We start from the raw sequence: 9,794 nt of genomic DNA, 5'->3' as shown, positions 1-9,794 counted from the left end.
ACATTGCTAGATCCTACCCCTGTGAGTGGGTGAGGGGCTCTGAAGCTTAATTAAGCCCCATAGTTTCCCGGAGTCTGTGCCTGAACTTGACCCAACACCAGTCTCATTGACTGAGTTCATTGGCCTCTCCTATGATTCTTGGTGCCTCGGTTGGGCTGGCCGTTGGGTAGTTTGAAACAAGGCTGCTAATCTTTAAGTTTTTCAAATGAAGTTTTTTGTTTATTTTGAACTCACGAAGATTAAAGAATGTGACAGAGGCATATGAAATGGTATGAGAGGTTTGCTGTAAAACCCTTTGCTTTCATTTGGATGTTGGAATAAGGAGGTTTCATTAGAGAAACCTTTTTAGGGAGCTTATCCTCAGAAGAAACTAGGATGTTGATGAGGAGGCACTTTTACCTGTAAGGTGGGTCAGCTTTCTGAACTCCAAGGACTCCATTGGCGATCTTGACAAAGCAGTGGGCAAACTCCTCATGCACTTCTCTGGTGACTCTCTTCTTCCTTCCCTGGGATAAGGCATGGTTAATCTGACTGGTGGGATGGAAAATGTGATCATGCCATCAATCATGCTCAGACCCTTGGACTCTTGCCTTCAGAGCCACCTGCCCACTTGCCTCCTCTTTTCCCTTCTCCTTACAGAAAGTTCACCAAGGCAGATCTGTGCCTTACAGGGTGAGAGCAGGGGCAGCCAAGGCTCCAGCTGTCCCAGCCCTCCCTGGATCAGCAGGCTTAGCTAGGTGGAGGATGAGGAGAAGGGACTTTCTTTTGCCTTTGGGCTTAAGCCCTGACATCAAATACTGCTTTATCAATGATAAAGCTAAAGCTTGGACTATGATCTTATTCTTTTTTTTACCTGTCAATTGGTTCAGATCTTGTAGGGTTGAGAAATGTGGTGAAATGAAAGCTTAAACACACGAAACTCACATTTATCTACATGTGTAATGTTCCAGACACATCGTCTTGTGAAATGCCCTCAAGAGCCTTATAGGCACATTTTGGTGCATCACCGGCCATAAGCACCCTCTCTGGCTGTGGACACACAGTGATCATACCACTACTCTACAGAGAGGAATATTTTTTTTTCAGTTCAGTACTGTACATTCCTCCAAGAGTTTCTGAAGCAGCTGGCCTCAAGCCCAGTAGTCCTGGGGGAATCATTTGGCCACTCTGTCCCAGTCTCCCTCCCAAACATGTGGCAGTCAAGGAGAATATTTCTTTTATGATCTCAAGTCAGCTTAGAGTAAAACCAGTCCAGTTTGTAAGAGAGGAGGCTGTGGACATAGCAAATAAATCACCAGTAGGTCAGAGAGGTGGCTCCGCCTCCCCATGCCCTGGTAAGCTCCTGGCTATGCCTCCTAACTGGAAAGGAGAGAGCAGACCAGTTAAGCACTGGAGCATCTGCCTCAGGTGACTTCCCCACCCCCACTCCCAATCCAGCTTGGTGCAGGATTTTCACATTCTCTCCTCTTCTTTCTTTTTCTTCCCCCTAGTTTCATTTGCTTTGGGAAAGGCATTTATGAATACAGCTGGGAGCCTCATTTTGCCAATGAATTTTACTTGCCCAAGAAGAAAGCAAAGTCTAAAGTTAGCTTCTGAATCTTGCAATGACAAATTGGTTATTGATACCTTCTCAGTCACCCCTGAATGCTATAACAAATACCATAGACTGGAGAGCTTAAATAAGAGAAATGCATTTCTCACGGTTCTGGAGACTGGAAGTCTAACATCAGCATGCCAGCATGGTTGGGTTCTGATGAGGGCCCTCTTCCTGTCTTAAAGACAGCTGTCTTCTCATTGTAATCTCACATGGGGTGGAGGGTAGAAGAGGAAGAAAGGAGGGAGAGAGAGAGAGACAGAGAGACAGAGACAGAGGGACAGAGAACTCTGTCTCTTCCTATAAGGGCGCTAATCTCATCAGAGGATTTCTCTTCTATTTTTTGTTTTACTTTTTATTTTTTTTATTATACTTTAAGTTCTAGGGTACATGTATACAACATGCAGGTTTGTTACATATGTATACATGTGCCATGTTAGTGTGCTGCACACATTAACCTGTCATTTACATTAGGTATATCTCCTAATGCTATCCCTCCCCGCTCCCCCCACCCACGACAGGCCCCAGTGTGTGATGTTCCCCTTCCTGTGTCCAAGTGTTCTCATTGTTCAATTCCCGCTTATGAGTGAGAACATGCGGTGTCTGGTTTTCTGTTCTTGCGATAGTTCATCAGAGGATTTCACCCTCTTGACTTAATTACCTCTTGAAGGTCTTATTTCCTTACATTATCCCACTGGGGGCTATTTCCATTATGAATTTCGGAGGAACACAAACATGCAGTTCATAACAGATGCATTTCATCATTAGGTGGTTTACAGGAGAATGGATCTCTCAGGCCTGCATTCAAGTCTGCATTTCAGAGGAGACATTCGCTTTTGGTTGAGGCAGGTGACACTGGGGCGGAAGAAGAGTCCTGTTGGTAGAATACCATGGACACTGGACCGATGCCAGTGACACAGATTGGGCAGGCAAGCATTTGTTGCTCTGGGCCAGCTGCTAGCTCTGTCCCAGATGTGCCACTATCATCAAGTTTGAGTGTCATCTTCTTGGCTTGTGAAAGATTCATCCTCTGTGCATCAACAGACTGGTATTCCCAGAAGAGGAAACCAGATTTGGGTTCATGATGTTGAAGAAAGAGCACTAGTCCAAACTCAGGGCCCTGTTTCTAGTTCTGACCTTGTCACTTGCCAAAGGGCTTCAGTTAAGTCACTTTTCAACCATGCCTCAGTTTCCCTTATGTATATAATGAGCAATCAGAGCAAGTGCATCTCTATTTCCTTTCCAGCCCTCACTGTCTAAAGTTTATCAGTGCACTAGCTTATGAAGCGGAAAGAAACAGAACTTACTGGGCAGTTACTTCACGCTGGGTCTTGAGATAGACACTTGATACTGTTCTCATGTAATCTTCAGAAAGTATTATTCCAGTTTTACAGAGGCAGTAACTGAGGCTCAGGGAGGTTAAGAGACTTGTGCAATATCACACAACTGATATACTGGTGAACAGACATTCTGTTACAAGTGCCAGGAAATCCAGCTCAACCTGGGTTAAGCAAAAAAGAGAACAAGGAATTTGAAGATGTGACCGGGAACTGGCTTCTTCTCTATACCTCTCACCTGTTTCCTTTGTGCTGATTTCATTGTCAGATTTCCAGTGGTAACCATGTGGCTGCAGGAACTCCAGCCCTCACATCACTTGGGGTGACCAACTGCTCTAGTTTGCTTGGGAGTTAGGGGGTTCCCCAGACTTGGGACTTTCAGTTTTAAAGCCAACGAAGTCCCAGCCAAACTGTGGCAAGTTGGTCTCCAGCATCAGCTACAGAGTCAAATCCAGCAGGAAATAGCGTGCTTTTTCGAGTAGCTCTTGCAAAATATTCTGACTTGCTCAGATCTAACTGCTTTGTACCAGGATCTGTACCAGAAGCAGTCCCTGTGGCCTGTGCGATGCAGGTGTGCTGATTGGCTTAGGCTTGGGGACAGCCCTGCCCGGACCATATACAGGGTGGGGGAGGGGAAGAGCCCTGAAAGAAAGCAGAGGTTGTGGTCAATAAAGGGAGTGTAGGATCACTTGGAGGTGAGTGGGAACGACACCCTCTGCTGGTAAGTGGCAGGATCAAGTTTCAAACCCCAGTCTCCTTACTGTGAACCACAGGGAGATGAATTTCCAAAAGATGCTGCAGTTCCTTGCCAGGTATGGTCAAGACAGAATGCCCAGCTGAGTTAGAGACTGGTGACTCTGATGAAAGAACTTTAGGAGTTCTTGGCTTTATGACCTTTGAATAGAGAACAGATCCATTTCCTGCTCCCTACTGCACTGCAGGATTTAGGAAAGTGGTGGACACCATGTGCATGGCGGTGCCTGGCTGATTCTCACCATGTGAGCGTGTCAGCTACATCCTGTAGCACCTGAGAAGCCCCTATTTAATGCCAGGGCAGAGCCACGAGTACTCCCTGTGGAAATATAGTTCACACACAGGCAGAAGGACATCTGTCTGGGAGATTGACATTAAAAAATCATTAAAAGATGCCTTCTGTGTGGTACCAGTTTAGAATGACCTGGCTGCTAATACTATCTTTTATCAAAGCTTCCAACAACAGTTACTGGAGAGCTACTAGGCTAAAAGGAAAAATTATTTTTGGCCCTCATACTTCCTGTTTGAGGAGAAAATGGTGTTCCAGAAAGACTTACAAAGACTGAGAAACTGCTAACATAATGACATTGAAGACAGGAGAGAAATTTCACACTGAAATTTTATTTCAAGTGAGAGAAAAGTGTGAAAATTATTTTGAGGGTGATGATAGAAACATGTTTCAATCAGGAAACAGAAATATGTTCTACTTAAAAGGCCTAATGTTAGAGGTGTATTGGGTGGTTTTGTGCCAAGTTTATCTTCCTGCATACGAAAAATTTTAGAAGTGTTACTAACAGGAATGACTCTATAGCAGAATGGTTATTCAAAAATTGCCTTGTATTTAAACCTCCACAAAGATAGATTAAGATGAACTTCAGTTGACATCTGTTATTTTTCGCCCGCACAGCATCAGTCTCTCTTCCTCTGCTAATGGCACTTTGATTTCATCTTAAAGAATTAACCTTAACTTTACCTTTTCTCAATCTTCGTAGTTTTGGTTGGCTTGAACTCCAAGGTTGAGTGCATGGTCAAAGCCTTGGCATTATCAAAAGGCGAAATTACAACATGCTTACTTTAAAAATCTTAATTGGTTTTTATTTGTGATTCTATAAACACATCATCTTATAAAATAGAATTAGTGTTCCGATGAGCTGAGCAGAGGAGGTTGGTTTTACAGGCAGAAAAGGGGTGAAGAAAAGCAGAAACGAAACAAAAAGAGGACTGGTTGTTTCAAAGTTACTTCCCTTGTAGGGTTAAAGCAGAGGGAGTTTCCTTATTACAATGACCCAGGTTGACTAGAATCTCCAGTTTTTTGTTGTTGTTTTTTTTTAATTGAAAACCAGCTCATTTCAAAGTTTGTTTTTCTTAGGTGGCAGTTAGCACAAGTGACTCCATTCTGGTGTGGTCTGATCTGCTTGGGCCTAGTGCAGAAGGCTAATCCAAAACAATCACCTTCCATAAACTTTAACCACATTTGGTCACTGTGATTGGTTCACGTTATGTGATCCAATTTAGGCTAATAAAAATCAGTGCCGAGACTTTTGCTTGACTACAGAAGAAACGGTACTCAGTTCTTGTTGGAATTGCTCAACCAGTAGAATAAAAGTCCGTCGATGCCAGTGACCACCTTTGCCTAGACAAAAGGCAACATGGTAGAGTCCACAATGTTGAGAGATGACACTTTGACAATATTGCTTGATCACCTGGACCTGGCTGTGCCCGAAGTGATGGATTTCTCAGCTTTATGAGCTTAAGCCAGTTTGATTTGGTTTTGGGTCACCTGCAAATGCAAGTGCTAACCAATGATGATGAGAGTATAACTAACCATATCATTCATTTGGAACTCAGTTGTCCAACAGCTTCACCTACGCAGAGCAAAGAAAACTGGGAACTGAGCACACGGGAACTCTGAAGAGCCAAAGTGTCACATAATACATGCTGAAGATTCTGAGATGGACTCAGAAGCACTTCTTTTATTTAGGGTTGTGTGTAAAGTAAGAGTCAAATGCCTTCAGTGGTTTTGCTATTTGGTTTTCAAACCCACAGCAGATAGGGAATGAGTTATAAGGCAAGAAGTAGCCACACCAAGCAGGACCCAGAAGTGAGGAGCAATGAGGCAGCCTAACGTGGGGAGAGTCAGAGAAGCCACAAGGATTCCAAATCTACAACAGTCCAGGTCATTCAGTGTGAGGCCAAAAAGGACCTGTATCATGTGACTGTTGTTGGTAAGCCCTGTATCATCAGGAAAAGACCGCGTGCTGGTCCACTGTTTGCTGGTTTAAAAGGTAGGGAAATACATAACACGTTCTAGAAAGTGTTCCACGTGTCTTAATTTACAAAAACAAGTTTTAGTTGTAAAAGGGGTAAATTTCATTAAATGGAAGAGCTCTCCACCAATTTCAATTTCCTGAGGCTAATGGATAGTGTAGAAATGCTTTTATACTGATTTAGAAGCAATGGTTTCTGAGGCCTTTTACGGTTTACCACTAAGTGAGGTAGTCCGTGGTTCTTGATTTTTCTCTGCTTCGGTGGAACCACAAATTGGTTTTGCTGCAGGTGGCAAGGGAGAGAGGGACAGACCAACATGGTGATGAAACCCGAGGAGGTCAATCTAACTGCATCTCAGAGGGGAGGTGACATAGTGCCACCTCTGAGCATTTGTTCTAGGTGAAGTATTTTTGTGTGATAGATAAATCTCTTTCAAATCTAAGAATCTACAATTACATGCTTGGTTTAAGTGGTTATTTTTTTCATTTAGTTTTAAGTAGTCTCCTACGGAATACAACTATTTGCTCAGATTCACTTTTTCAGTATGCAAGAGTCATCTCAGGTGTAGATAATGACTTATCTTTCCAGAATCCCTGGGTTAGCCTGGGTTGTGGTCAAGAGAGCTGCCTAGTACAATTTCTGAGATTAGGGCTTTCTTAGGAAATGGCAGTCCAGCCAGGAACCACATTCCTTGGCTCTCCTTGCATCCAGCAGTGACCACATGATTAATTCTCACCAATGGAACATGAGCAGACACGATGTGTGTGGATTCTCAGTCGTATTTTTGAGAAGTGGGTGTGCCTTCTTCATGATTTCTCCTCTAGTTAGATACGGAGGAGTCTGGTGGAGTCACAAGTTGGAAGGCATCTTGTTCCGGAGTTGCCATTTAGAGAAAAGACACCCTCCAACCAGTAATACCTTCATCAGACTGTTAGGTAGATGGTCAACGGTGGTTTTGGGTGGTCCACAGATACAGTGTTAACATTTACTTGCACAGATTATTTCCTTTTCAGTTATTTCGTATTCTTTGATAGTGTCATTTTTTCTGTGGCACTAGATTTTAATATCTCTCTAATATAGTCTTTCCTTTAAACAAAAAAAGATAGCAGGTTGCAGAGTCTTCTGGTAGCAATGCTGCCTTGCTAGGATTAAAAAATATTGATTTATTTTTGTTGCACTTATTTTATTTTATTTTTTTATATTTTTTATTTTTTTTATTTTTATTTTGAGACGGAGCTGCTCTGTCGCCCGGGCTGGAGTGCATGTGGTACGCGATCTCAAGCTCACTGCAAGCTCCGCCTCCAGGGTCACGCCATTTCTCCTGCCTCGGCCTCCCGAGTAGCCTGGGACTACAGGCGCCCGCCAGGTCGCCAGGCTAGTTTTTTGTATTTTTAGTAGAGACGGGGTTTCACCATGTTAGCCAGGATGGTTCTTGGCTCTCCTGACCCTCGTGATCCACCCGTCTCGGCCTCCAAAGTGCTGGATTACAGGGCTTGAGCCACCGTGCCCGGCTAAAGCAACAGTTTTTTTTTTTTTTCTTTTTTTTTTTTTTGAGAGGAGTCTCGCTCTGTCGCCCAGGCTGGGTGCAGGGCCGGCATCTCAGCTCCTGCAAGCTCCGCTCCCGCGGTCCACGCCATTCTCCTGCTCAGCCTCCCGAGTAGCTGGGACTACAGGCGCAGCCATCTCGCCCGGCTAATTTTGTATTTTAAGTGGGACGGGGGATTTCACCGTGTTAGCCAGGGATGGTCTCGACCTCCTGACCTTGTGATCCGCCCGCCTCGGCCTCCAAAGTGCTGGGATTACAGGCTTGAGCACCGCGCCCGGGCCTGTTGCACTTATTTTAGAATCCATCTTTTATTTATGCAATAAAATTATTTTCTAGCTACAATAGGAAAATAACATTTTTCTTAAATAGTTGTATTTTAAGAGGAATGTGAGGTGATTAAAATATTAAGTAATAGTAATGGTGGTAGCTAAGATGAATGCACTACTATAAAATCCATTGATGAACCGGTTAGTATAAGATACTGCCATATTATTCTTCTGCAGGTTTTGGTATTGAGAATGAAGGTGACAAACTTTTCATTGAAAAACTGTTTAAAAAATAGCAACAGAGTGAGACCCTGTCTCAAAAAAAAAAAAAAAAAAAAGTTAAACTACATGTGATTCATTCTACTCTCTGAAAAATTTCATTTAGATCATCAGGATGAAATCTAATAGTATTTTAAAATTTAGGCTATCTTCATTTCTGATAAATGACTTTTGTAAAAAGCAACTTTATTGAGATATAATTGATATATCACCTGTTTAAAGTGTACCATTCAGTGCTTTTTAGTATATTTATACAGTTGTGCACCATCACCATAATTAATCTTAGAACAATTTCTTCACCCTAAAATAGACACCCTGTACCTATTACCAGTCAGTCCCCATTCCCTCCAAATCTGCTGCCCCAAGCTCTAGGTAACCACTAACTTACTTTATGTCTCTATAGATTGACTTATTCTGGTTATTTCATATATATGGAATCCTATAATATGTGTGCTTTTTATGACCAGCTGCTTTGACTTAGCATAATGTTTCTGAGGTTCATCCGTGTTGTAGCATGTATTAATACTTTCATTTCCTTTTATTGTCAAATAATATTCCATTACATGTATATGCTATAGTTGTTTATCCATTTACCAATTGGTGGACATTTGGGTTCCTTCAATGTTTGGCTATTATAAATATTCTTGCTGTGAATATTCATGTGCAAGTTTCTGTGTGGATGTATGTGATCACTTCTCTTGGGTAAGTATTAACGAGTAAAATTGCTGGATCATGTGGTAACTGTGTTTAACCTTTTAAGAAGAGCTAAACTGTTTTCCAGAGTGGCTGCACTGTTTTACATTACCATTAGCAATATATGATGGCTTGAATTTTTTTTACATCCTCACCAACACTTACTCTCTGTCTAATCGATTACAGCCATCCTTGTGGATGTGAAGTGGTATTGATTCTGGTTTCCTTGCTGGCCAAGGATGTTGAGTATCTTTTTATGTGCTGCTAGTCATCTGTATGTCTTCTTTGGAGAAAGGTCTGGTCAGATCGTTTGCCCATTTTTAATTGGGTTGTTTATTATTTTATTATTGAGTTTTATGATGTCTGCATTTACTTTGAATACAAGTCCTTTATCAGTTATGTGATTTGCAATTTCTTTCATTTTGTAAGTTGCCTTTTTATTTTCTTGATGGTGTTATTTGCACTACTCCATGACTTTTTATAGCCTCCATGACCTCAGAATTTTATCCATCCATTGATCCATCCACCCATCCATCCAGCCATCCATCCATCCATTTATTCAATGATTCATTGATGAGGAGCCTGTTGGTTGACTTTTTCTCCTCCTTCAAGTATGAAAGGTTTTAATACAAAGAAATGAGAGACTTATTCATTGGTTGGGAGGGCAAGGAAAGCAAAGGTCAGGGAAGCTCTTGTCAGCTGTTAGCCTGTGGCACCAAAGTGGGTGATTCTTGAGTTCACCGGGAAACCACTGTGACTCTCGATAACCTCTGGGTAGCTCCCATCAACCGAACTTTTTCTGACTCTGATCTATTTGCTTTCCTGGCTTGTGAGTGAGAGGATTTTTCTGTGGTATGAAGCAACCAAGTGAAAAAAATCTTAGTGGAAGACACAGTAAGGAACAGGTATGTATTTCACTGGTTAACTAATGTAATCCTTATTTTTCAGGACCTTTGTGTTGAGCCATGGGGTCATGCTTGATAATTCATTGTAAGAAAATGGGCTTTGAAAACATGTCAAGAAATCCATATCCAGATTAATACACTTTCAGAAAAAGG

The 9,794-nt window shown here is 42.2% G+C and overlaps 1 long non-coding RNA gene across 1 annotated transcript; it reads right to left on the bottom strand.

Annotated features, from left to right (window-relative positions):
• Nucleotides 1-399: 399 nt before the first annotated feature.
• LOC108520491 (uncharacterized) lies at nucleotides 400-3,759 on the bottom strand. The gene is made up of 3 exons (XR_001882920.1): nucleotides 3,693-3,759; nucleotides 2,902-3,095; nucleotides 400-506 (listed from the first exon to the last, which is right to left on the bottom strand). It is a non-coding gene; the product is annotated as an uncharacterized LOC108520491 (long non-coding RNA).
• Between the last annotated feature and the right edge of the window lie 6,035 nt (nucleotides 3,760-9,794).

The sequence above is a fragment of the Rhinopithecus bieti genome, unplaced genomic scaffold, assembly GCF_001698545.2.
Source record: "Rhinopithecus bieti isolate Rb0 unplaced genomic scaffold, ASM169854v2 scaffold_53432, whole genome shotgun sequence".
Classification (NCBI taxonomy): Eukaryota; Metazoa; Chordata; class Mammalia; order Primates; family Cercopithecidae; genus Rhinopithecus; species Rhinopithecus bieti.
The sequence above is the reverse complement of the archived record's forward strand: the minus strand, read 5'-3'. Positions and strand labels throughout refer to the sequence as shown.